This window comes from Scophthalmus maximus, chromosome 7 (genome assembly GCF_022379125.1).
Source record: "Scophthalmus maximus strain ysfricsl-2021 chromosome 7, ASM2237912v1, whole genome shotgun sequence".
NCBI lineage: Eukaryota > Metazoa > Chordata > Actinopteri > Pleuronectiformes > Scophthalmidae > Scophthalmus > Scophthalmus maximus.
The window spans coordinates 15,167,158-15,180,214 of record NC_061521.1 but is presented as its reverse complement, the minus strand read 5'-3'; positions in this window follow the sequence as shown (position 1 = coordinate 15,180,214).

The following is a 13,057-nucleotide window of genomic DNA, read 5'->3' as shown; positions in this document are numbered from 1 at the left end:
TTATAGCCCACCCTCCAGGCACATATTATTCAAACATTAATATAAAAAAGAACCATACATCAGAAAGTGTCAGCTTTCACTTTTACTTCCATTCATAGTCATGCATATTATATGTAGACTAGGCTTGACTGCTGCCCATCTTACAACAATTATACATTAAGTAACTAGCAGATTGATGGATTGATAATGTCCATATTCTACATTCAATATACTTAAATTTTAATGACCTTTTCGACACCCCTACTTTCCACTTATATGTTTAGATAATACACTTTATGCAAATTGTAGGATTCTATAAATTTTAGATTTGTCTCTATTCATCTTCCTGTTTCTGTGAGAGATGTTCATTGTGAAATGTGATTAAAATCAAGTTTAAACCGTTGCTTTTTTTCCCATTGTGTATAGCTCAAGGTGCAGAGTCTCTGACACACACACACACACACACACACACACACACACACACACACACACACACACACACACACACACACACACACACACACACACACACACACACACACACACACACACACACACACACACACACACACACACACACACACACACACACACACACACACACACACACACACACACACAGCTCATCTATAACTGAAAGCAAATGTCCATCCATCCAAAGAACTTATGTCAAGCACTATGTAATACTTCCTTATCTCTGTAATCACTATCAATACTATTGAGATCAACCTCTGCTCAGGGATAAATTAGAAAATAGATGCAGGCTAATCGTGCTGTATAATGTATTGATGTGTAATTTTCCTGTTCCATTAACAATCATTAACAATCCACTCATGTGATTTGATACGAACAAACTGTTTGCCTTAGCTACAGGGGGCTAGGTAAACACTCAAATGGCATTTCCTATTTTCATTGCCTTTTTTTGTTCTCACCAGTTTCGGTCCCTTATGTTTGGTAATCGGCATTGGTAAGTCAGAAGACATCAGCTTGACTCTATTAATTACCACCTGATCCCTTCTTCCTGGATAATTAGGTACCCATTAGTTCTAATCAAGTAGTTACTTAATTATTGCAGTAATTAGTCTAATGGTCTAGCAAATTGAAGCTTTATCACTTTCGGATACTTAATGTTCTTGGCAGAGTACATCACAAGTGTCAAGGCTTGGGCTTTAGCAATCAAGCAGTAGAAAACAAAGTTTATAACATGGCATAAATGATATTGGTCTGTCCATGTTTTAATATGTATATTATACAAATTCATGTTCAGGATAGCAGCAAGCTCTGAACCATGACACCTACAATCCAACATCCAGTGACACACATTTTCTATTTACTGTAGAAAAGATGACAAGATGACATTTACATAGCAAAATGATTTAACAATTTTGCTTTACCAACTCAAAATGTCAGAAAGAAAGTATGCTCAGTCCATTTAGACCAAAATCAGTTAAGATATGTGTAGTCCAGTTTTGGTAAGCAGGTCTTCTAGTCTGCTTTGAGTTCAGTCATTGATCCACAGCAAGACTAGGACAAAAGTATCAATTGAAGGTCCGTCCAAGTTGATCCACTGTTTTCTGCCACTACGGTTTCCGTCGCACCACATCTTTTGAAGTAATGAATTATTGATTTCATGCTTTGCGTTTGTTGCTAACTATAGCAAAGCTATCCAGCTCACGTGTTCAAAAGATGCCTACAGGGCCCTTAGTGATGTTTTTTGGTTATTTTGACAGACAACATTGGTTCAGCGCAGTGGCCGTGTCGTCGTCATTGTTGTTGTATCATCAACCTTTTTGTTGAAAGAAAAAAATAGAGGCTGCTTGGGCCGGATTTTTAAAGTTCTACTGATAGTTAGCAAAATAGCTAGTAAAATGTTAGCACTGTCGAGCCCTATAGAAATATGTAACTGTATATATAATACGTAATATGATACTGTTTTTGATTTTAGCATGAGCAAAACACCACCAACAGCCCAGGCAGACTGGGACAGTTTGTGTTTGGACTTTGTGTTTGGATACATTCACATTAAAAGGGAAATACCATTCAAACGCTGAGAGAGGGCAGGGTAAGCAGAAAGGCTAATCTACTAGCAATTTTTTTTTTTTTTTTTTAAAGATGGCATTCGGTTCCTTCATTTTTTCCTCACAGGTCTTTTCAAATATTCCATCACAGTGGAGACATGAGATGCCAAATGTCGGCAAAGGGGTGAGTGAAAGCAGTGCTCCAACATTGGGACTCACCCAGGCCACAGGGGTTGTGAATGGGTTGTCCTCAAACTGCGATAAATTGGTCCCGGCTTGTCTGTCATCACCTTCCAATTAGCTGCAGTTTATTGAGTCTGCCAGAGATGGAGGACGTTGGCAGGTGAAGAGAGGTGTCTGAAAGGTGCCTGCGCCACTGCACCAAAATTAGATAGAGGCCCGCTTGTGACCCAGACATACACCGCCACCTTGACCAGAAGACCTTACAGGCAACACACAGTGCATCCACGTAATGACTACATACCAAAAGAAGAAGAAAAAAGAAAACTTTGTCGTTTGTTGGTGCATATCTTATTTTAGATTGTAGTTCATTTTCATCTCAATCCAGGCTAAATCTATGTGGTGGACAACATAAAACATTTCAATAACCCCTGATGCAACGGTCTTAAAAAAACTTTTTTTTTTTTTAAATCTTTATAATGATATATACAGCCTCACAAGAATAAGAAAATTTGAGCCGCATCACATAATTGCCTGAAAAGTCTGTTATAACAAGATGTTTTTTTTCACATTATGAAGAGATATTTCCACTTTTTGGCTATAACAATAAACTATTTCTCTTGTCTTCAAACATTTCACGCCATAATTTGCTAAATTATATTGGTAACTTAGCCTGTATAAACAATTTGGCCTAAATTGTTATAGTGTAAAAGTCATATTTGAATGAGAAAGTGGTGCTCAGAACGGATAAATTAAGGAATATGGCTCATTTAGCTAATCCCTGAATCCATAAAGCTAATCCATTTTAATCAATTAAAATCCCTTTTGACTGACAGAGCATTGTGATATTTTTTCTTTGAATTTATGTTGTTTCTTGTCTTTATGTCCTTGGTCGTTGTTGAATAAGGTAACTTTCGGGTGCATTTAGCATTTTATATATACTGTAATATTTGGTAGCATCATTTTTCATTGATCAGCTCGAGGGTTTCAAATATGTGTATGCGTCACATGAGGTGGTCTTTGCTCCTCACTACAGTGGTCAAGAAATTTAAACAAATGCCTCACTGTAATTTGGTTCACAACATACCCAGTGTGGGTGCAGCAGAGATTGCGTAGCTAGCTTGTAAACACGGAGCCGTCCGAGCCACTCCAGCTAATCAAGTGAGCCCTGATATATTCGTAGCATGAGTGTCTGTGGGGGTGAAAATATCTGTGGTATGGTCCACAGGCAAAGTATGTGCAAAAAATACGCACAAGTACAAATAAATAAATATTGGGACATTATTACCATCGCCCCCTGCAGAGATGGGCAGACGACAAAAATTAGGTCTCATAAATTCCAGGCTGATGGTAGAATACAATTCAAGTTTAAAGGTTAAAGAAGCAGGCTTGTGATAGGAAGGGGTTCTTGTTCGATCATGCGATCAGCTGGGTAAACCTGGGTGGACAAAGTAAGAGAGCAGCACTGGCGCCCTCCCTCATTACCACCCCCTGAAACCCCCTCGAGCATGACGCTTAACCCCCAACTGCTACAACAGAGCTTCTCAGTGGTCAACAGATCAGACCGAGACTGTGGTTTCATTTCATCACTGCGGGTGTGAATGTGTGTAACTGTTTGAATGTGAACAGGCTATTTCTGAATCACCCTTTATAAATACAGATTTAAAAGATGACAAATATTTAGCCACAGGTGCATCTGCGGACAAAAATAAAATTTGACCGGAGGCACTTAGAAGTAGGCTGTACGTTTCAATTGTGTTGTGATTGAGCTCCAGATATAAATAAAATGTAAATATTCCAGAACAAGCAAGAACTTTCTCACAGATGGAAATGATGCACTTGTGGAACGGAAGTTTTATGAAAAATTTAATTCAGACAAACTAGTCCTCTTTCCATGACCTATTTTGTCGCTGAATGCAGAATGAAAGCACAAGATGCTTTCACAGGAGAGAAGAAGAAAAAAAAGGCAAAGGCAAAATTCGGCAGTGCTCCTTGCCATATGACAGGAGTGTGTGAAAACTGACACACAAGAGTTTTCAAATTGGGGCCCGGGGAGCCGAAGCATAAAATAACTTCAATCTCAGCAGCTCTCCAAGGAATAGTGCAGAAGTGCGACAAACAACAACACAACAACAGAGAGGCAGGAAGGGGTGAAGGTAGGAGTTATTAGAGGATAAAACATGCCTCTCCATCTCACTCCCCTCTCTCAGGAACCCCCAAGGATGATCAATGGATTTAGTCAGAGGGATATTCAAGCAGAAAATTGCTCTCTTTTTGCTTTTCTTTGAAGTATTTTCAGAATACATACCAAAGCCCCTGTCCACCAAGGTTGAAAATAACAGCACAAGTGCAGTCTCTACCAGTAATCCTGGAAAAGGGAGAAAAAGTTGGGGGAGGGTGATGGTGCGGGGCACCGAATGTTAAAGGACGCAGGGAGGCCTAGATTGAAACTTTGCAGGTATAAAATTGAATGCAGCCAGCTGAACAGACACCGTCAAACTATGGCTATTTTTCAGAAGGGAACCCCAAAGACCAACAAGGGAGCTCGAGAATAAATAAAATAAATACAAAAAGGAGCCGTCCCAGGGCCAAGACACAGGGCAAAGCTATGCAGATATGGCTGCATGATTTATTACATCCAGTTCACAGCGATTTACTTTAAAGATCCAGTTAACTTCACTGTACAAATGTTTGCTATATGCCAGTAAATCCTAACTTGTATATCTTACAAAAAAAATTGCAATAATAGTGAGTAAGTGGTGGGGGAAACTACATTTTATATACTTGGGAACATTAGTAGACACTCTTTATTACCTAACAGGACACAGGAAATGTTTCAGGGTCAATGTGATGTTGAAGGTTTTCTAAATGAGTCAATGAGCCTACTTGCAGGCTGACAAGCTGAAGTCTAGTGCGGGATAGTGGGGACCTCCCCAGCCCCTGGGGGCCCCGGTGGCACTGTGCAGATGACAGCAGAGGCATGTGGCACACTCATGGCATTATGGATAGGTTACAGCGATGGGGGACCGGACTCCTCAGCGCCCCGCTGTGCGGCGTGATGGCCTCATCTGTTTTCCCATTGCTACCCTAATACATCTGCGGCGCGCTCCCTCCTAATTAAGATTCCACTGTTCTATTTGTCATAGGATGGAGAGGATATCACAGAGGGTAGTTTAGCCACAGTTTTTGGATTAATCGTTGGGTAAATCACCGCACACAAGAAAAGAATACCGGTGACAGTAAGACTGCTTTGCATCTTTATATCACTTTTACAGCTAAGCCTCCATGGGGAATAGGGTCTGGTAACTATTTGTCATAGCCTGTTCTTTCAGTGTATTATTAATGCTTAATAGTGTGCAGTAATTGTAGTCTTTGTTTAAAGGCTAGGTTGTTCACAGTTAAGCATGTGTTTAAGCAGATATACGCAGGCAGTTTGGCTTTATCAGACACTGTATGGCTTGTAAACATGGCTAATATATTATATGTTGTAAATGCGTTTCCTGGGGACTGCAGTTCACAAATTATTGAGAAATCTTGAGCTGATAAGTCAGACTAAAAAAGGGTATGGTGTCACCTTTAACTGTAAGAACAAGGACACGTGACAGTTCGCCAAATATGCCATTGAGGTAGCCAATGTTGAAAGGGTGTTGAAAATGAACTTAGATTAATGCACCCGATGTGATGAATGTTGTTGCCATTGCATTAATTTAGATGACAAACTGTCTCAAACATCTTCATAAATTCACCAAAACACTAAACTAGTTTGTCTCTGGCCCACTACAGAAAGGTCAAGTGGTTGGTTAGCAAGCTGGCACACATCAACAGGCCCAGGACTTCCTGCTGGGATGTGCTCACTTGCATTTGCGATTATTTTTGTACACGTCCAGCTTCATGTTTTGACACACCACATTAATAAAAATGGCACAAAATATGATGTGTGTATTCTAGTTGTTTGGAAACGGATATAGGCTTCAGTCTCCATAGCTACCTCTGTAAGTGATTAAATTACCGGAATTACCTGTTAATTCAACATGTGACATCAAATTCTCAGTTTTTAACTCCGTTGGAGCTACTGTACATAGCACGCTGATTTGAGATCACTTTAAACAGTTTTTATATTGTATTTAATTTATATCTATAAATGATATATTAGAATAGAATATCATCCAGTTATTTTATCTACATCCTTTACATATATAGCCTTCATAATAGCACAGTTTTCTCTGAAATGCAGGCAGGCAAACAATCACTGCATCGTCCACAAGCCAAAAATATGAGGTATAACGTGGAGAGAAATAAAACGTTTTTCTTTCCATTTTCAGCATGGTTCCTATCATGTCAGGGGGGAAGGATTTCTTTTTATGGTTTAATTCAACAATAGCATTTGCGATTGGGGTTTTGGGCATCTCAAGGGCATTCCTGGTGAAATTACTGAGACTCTGCACCATTTATCACAGCCTGACATGTGTCATGTTCCAGATTCTGGTGCAGAGAGGTTATAGCTGAAGACAGCTCTCTCTTTGTTGAGCAGCCATCAAAGACAACATCTCGTATTTATCAAAAAAAAAGGAACTCTGACAAGAGGAGAGGGAATACAAAAGTGCTGTCTTACGTCCTCCACTGCCCTCATCTTCAGACATATTAATCTGAAACAATATGTAAGAAATCCAAGGACGTGTTCTTAAGAGTGTATCCAACTATAACCCCAGAAAAACACAAGTTCATTAATATGTTTACAATCTGGTTCGACGTTGTGCACCTTTAGATCAAGAGATGACTAAATAAATGAATAGTTTTGCATGTTTTGTGGACATGATCCACACACAACAAGGTCACGTTTTTTGTGTCAGCTGTTCTGGTTCAGATGGTGATCAATGACTTTTATAAAAAATCTTATCAAATGTCAAACATTACCTACATTTTTCAATGTGTTCTGCTGTCACCATTAAGTGGCTTTCATTATAGTGGAGCAGCAAACATTGTGCAAAAAAAATTTGCACAATGTTTGCTGTTCTTTCCCGTGGCAGATTTGAGAAGTACTTAAATTAATGTGTCATGGATAGGTTTGGATTTGTTTTCGAGTTGAACAGTGGGAGTTGTTGGATTCGGTAAACATCGCTCCTGTCATGTCCATACTGGCAGTAAGTGGTAAATGGACTGCATTTATATTGAGCTTTTCTAGTCTGTCGACCACTCAAAGCACTTTACAATGTACAGTAGGTCTCATTCATCCATTCACACACGTTCAAACAAGCATTCACACACTGATGATTGGAGGCAGTTGGATGATTCAGTGTCTTGCTCAAGGACACTTCGACACTCTGAAGGAGGAATACCTTTGTGGTCCGACTATTCAGTAAGAAATAGGGGACAAAAATGGTGCCGTCCTTGTTCTGAGCAAAAATGCATAGCCATGACAAGTGTATATCTTCATCCTGGTAATCACACGCAGCAGGTGTTTTGTCCAAGCAAAAAACCTTCCACGACTCGTGGCTACCTCGACGTGCAAGTAAGGAAAACAAGCTGAGCAAACACAAAGGCAACGTTGAGCTAAAAAGACTGAAGAAATGTGAAGGACGGCTATGTGATTCCACTAATTCAGACTGTTGAAGCCTCACATCTGCATCGGCTGGACTTCACATTGAATATTTCATTTAAAGAGGACAAAGGACTTTGGTCCAATCTTTTACATTGGTGATCATTTAAAATCGTATGTCTTTGTATGGTTAGTTGGCTAATACTGTGTAGTCAACACGGTGATGTTTTCTGGGAAAGAAATACTGAAAAACATTTACGATTTACTGTAAATCTATTTGCTTAGCTCCTCAAGTTATCCCAAAGAAGATTTTACCAACAGCATCAGCACCCCACAAAATAGCTCCTTTAAAAAAAACATGTAAAATGTCATGGTTTAAAGAGTGCATCAATAACTGCTGACATAGTTAAATGTAAAGTACCACACAAGGGGGGAGGGGTGTATATAAAATTAATTAATTCTACTGGCACATTATTTATGACTTAATATGATATACTGGTGTGCTTTATAATAACACTGAATGTGCATATTTCTGGAGGAGACAGTGGAGTAATTATGCAGAATGGCTTTTACCATGAATGTACAATATTAATTACAGGCAGGGTTGTTTATCAATTGTGAAACACTGTTTATAAGCTGTTTGGAAGATTGCCATGATGACCCAGGCGTGTCTCCTATCTTTTACTTTCAACGACTGATAGGGATTTTTAGGGGCCGATGCTGAAACTGATGTTAGGGACTAAAAAAATTTGATTCCGATATTTCGGCCGATTTATCAATTAAAAGAATTGGGAGTTATGGCAGTAAGATGTCGCTATCCAACCCTTAGGACAAAGAAATGTAATGGGGGCTTGATATTTTACAGTTAAACCATAAGCTTTGTTATAAATAACTACAAATATGAAAATATTTTGCAAATGTAAACATAAATGTACATCTTTTCTGCATGGTTTATTCTGTAAAATAAAAGTTTTCAAATCGGCAAACTTAAACGCTGATACCAATAGGTCAGGGAAAGGCTGTTATGTGGCCACCAACACATTGGTCGGGTTCTAATTTGAACAGATGATGATACTGACAAAGGCAAAGAAATAAATGAGATCAGAATATTAGAACATGAAATTGCTAGGCTGTTTGTTGACCACCATTATAGTGGACATGCAGCAAGTTTACAATGAATGAACCCTGTACTTGTGCAACTTATATCTGTGGTGTTTTCATTTAATTCATCCGCCTCTATTATACCTACTCAAAGAAAAAAGAAAAAAAATACAGGCAGGTCAGGAAGCAATTTGGACCATGTGCCACTGATGTGCCATCACGGGCATTACTCGCCTAATCCCCCACATTATGCTGGATGAGAATCTGCACACTGACAGTCTAAAGCACCAAGGAGGATTTGATCCCGGGGCCTTCTGTCTCAGAGTGGCATGTAATAATCATCTGGCATAAGTGCCAAGCACCGTCCACTCATAAGTACGCTGGTATGTTTGCCTTCACATGTGCAGCGCCTACTGAGGCCAGATAGTTTTACTGCAGCTGTAGGAGAACTAAATATACTGTGAGTTTGGAGGATGTGGGCCGTGGTTTGGAAGATGGAGGGAAAGGGCTATTGCCGGAACATTTTCTTTGTCTCAGATAAAATGCAAACATTACATTTCAACTCCTTTTTTTACTCCATAGTGCTTCATACAATAATATCCCACTTCATGGGGGAATTATTAAAACAAAATAGTTTCCCGAGACATCTATTGAAGCACTTCAATAGAAGTATTACTTAGTGGCTGACGCATTATGGGATAGCGATGCAAAACAGAGAAATTTATTAATAAAAGACAAAAGCCAGATGACAGGGTAACTAGTAACCAGTAAAGGAGCCCACCAGCTCAACTGTCCAGATTCAATTCTCTCCAAAGGAGGACACTGATAATTAGGTCTTGAGAAACCAGGGGGCTGCACTAACTGTGTGTTTTCATCGCTGTAGAAACTCCAAAGACTGATGTGGAATGAGAAAGTGGTTTAAAACTTTTAGACACCCCTTGTATGATTTACTCTTAACAATCACAACCCTGCCAAGGCAGAGCTGAAGTAAACAAATGACTGGTTAAGAGTGAAACCTCTGATATGTTTGCCTATAAGATTGACTACATTAAAATATTAATGACCAAAACAGAAGAATTTTCTTCAGTTTGACAAAAAGGCCTGCAAATTGGGAGAATACGCCATTCAACTTAAAATATAAAGATCGATTTGGTCATCAGAAGGAAGTGAAGGAATCTGGCTTATTTCAAAGTGAACTTGAGACTTAAATTGTAAAGAGTTAAAGCCTTACAAAGTTGTACCTTGGAGGTCTTCAAACACAGATGTGGTCTTATAAAAGATACTGTTAGCGTAGGATCCAACTAGGGACCACAAGACAGGATATTTTGGCCTCTGCATCTTTATGGAAGTGAAATACTAAATCACTGGAGTGCTCCTTTAAAAGTTTGGGAATACAGATACAGTTTCTTGTGAAGAAAAAAATGCCCATAATTGCTATTTGTCTTTAAATTTTAACTTGGGAACGGGACTGCTGAGAAGGAAGGAAAAAAAAGTTAATGAATGATGGGGTGAACCCATGAGGCAACTAGCAGAATTATCACTGGCAGTTTCATGATGCAAACTGGTATTTCTATAAATGTTTTGTTGATTACATGATGTCACTACTATGGCACTATATGTGTTTCTGCTCGGGAGGCCATGCTGGGAGAACATGTTCAGCTTTGAGAGGGAAGGACAGAGCCCAGGGTTACACTGTGCCATGTGTCATCACTGCCCTCTACAGGATGAAGCGCACCTTGTGATCCACGGTAGGGTCTTGTGCCAACCCCACCCCCCTCAATAAACCCACAATTTTTACAACCAGCCTTTGCTGCAGTCAAGAGCTTTTGTTTTACTCTGTAAACATGGGTCCCAGTGCCCAGTATCAATATAATATAATTTCAGACAATTAGTTACAGTGATAACAAATGACAATATATTGTGTTTACATCATAAATCAGCTTCTTATTTGCACCACCTCTCACCGATGCAAAAGTTATGATTGTTATCCTGTGTCTTAGTGGACCATGTTCATTTTGGGTTGTTGCATTGTCTGTCACCTGCTGCACTTCTCAAAGAGCGCAGCATACGATTATCTCCAGCTAAGGCCATTGACCTGTGTGGCCAAGAGCTTAACCAGCAGAGCAATTAACTCACTCACAAATCCGAAACAGCCAGTTGTTTGGAAAAAAATCCAAACAGAGCTGCTTATGCTATGGGGCCCCTAGTTTGTCTGCAATTTTTTTTCAGAATATGAATAACCTTGTCTTGAAACTTCAAAATAAGGAGACAGAAAATGGTTTAATCACTTCATGGTTGATACACCATGACTTGATGGTCCCCTATTATCAAATAGCCAGATGTTGTGCAAATTTTCATAATCCTGTAGCCAAAGTGTCTAGGTTTCCTCAACATTTATGGTAATTTCTGACAAATTATAGTGATATGCTTCATAATTTCCACCAGATTGCAGTGTATGAAAGACACCCCTCAGGTCGGGCTTTGTTTTCTCAAGACTTTGTCAAAAACAACAGATTTTAAAACCATTCCCAAATTGTCCATTTTATGGTTGTTGCTGCTGCGCCACAGGAGATTATTTGATTATCTATTGTTTGTTTTGGCCCAGCCAAAATAAATACAAAATAATAAAGAGTGTGACTATTAATATCAGGATGTGCATATTCTCTCTCTCTCTCTCTCTCTCACACACACACACACACACACACACACACACACACACACACACACACACACACACACACACACACACACACACACACACACACACACACACACACACACACACACACACACACACACACACACACACACACACACACACACACACACACACACACACACACACACACACACACACACACACAATGCAGAAAACAATAATTCAGGCATTAGTTTTTCACCTGTATTTTTCTTTAAATAAAGGGATTAGTTTCATTATCAAGGTTGTTTTCTTCTTGTATCTTCTCCCAATTGTCCTTCAAATTGTTGCCTTAAAAAGTAAAAAACGATTTATTTAAAAAATTAAACAAACTTTATATTTGGTTGTATTATTACCGTTATTTAGTGCTTACAAACTGTCCTTTGAGGTAAAGGATCAATGACCTATTCTTGTCACACAATTGAAATAATCTTTACAACCTAAAGTATAAATTATGTCTGCTACAACATTTAAATGTAATCTTTCCTTAGTTCAATAATGTACAAGAATAGATCTATATAAGAAATCACCACACGTGTGATTTCCTCTACTATGTTATTGATCCACACGTTGCACTTACACAATAGCACCTCTTTAATCAAATGAGTTATTATAGCCAGACCTTTGACAACAGTTCATTACCCATCAGCTGCAGAGTCAAGAGTCGTAATCATGTGACGTGCATCTGAATGAACAAATCTATTCTGACATTATGAGTTTTGACACGCATCTTTACACAACGCAAAACTTTTAAATCCTGCCGAATTTGTGTATGTGCTTTTTATTTTTTCCCCAAACCAATTTTGTAAAAATCTATCCTCACATTACCTCCCCACAGCATTTCCCTTACTGTATGCATGTGCGTGCTCTCACACTCTGTTGAGCCCACTCTCTCCCTTTCACTGCGTCTCCTCCTGTCTCAACCTCTTGTCTCCTCTGCACTCTCTCCAGTCTCTGTGTGGGGCAACTGAGGTAAATGTGCCAAACTGCCCTATTTAGGTCAAACTAACAACACAGCACAGTTCACTTGGGATTCAACCCGGCAAAACTTTGACTGCATTCACGGCAATGGGGCAATTCCGGTCATGCCAACCTAAGTGAGTTCGTCACCAGATATAATGGGCTAGCGGCAAGAAACATGGATGTGCTAATGGCAAGAGAACAATAATTATTCTGATGGATTTGCTCTGCTGCTATTTATTTTTTCAGAATTTCAAGAAACATTCATAAAATCATGGTCGTGTTGCCTAAAAGGGCACTGGGGTCAACAGAGGTAAAAGTGACCTGGCTCTTTAAGATGTGGCAGAGTGAATTACTGATACTGTAAACAAGGACAGGCAGAGCAGCTGCTGTCACTTTTAATGGCATCATAGATGCCTCACATGCACCACCGCTGGCTTTAGGTTCCTCTGTGATTGTACGAGCTAGACAGAGAACCCAAGCCTCACTGCTTCATTGCGTTCTATGCCCAAACGGTTGTCATCCATTGTCAGGGATATGATGTTATTTCATAAATCTTTGAAAGCATGTCTCACGGTGAGAAAG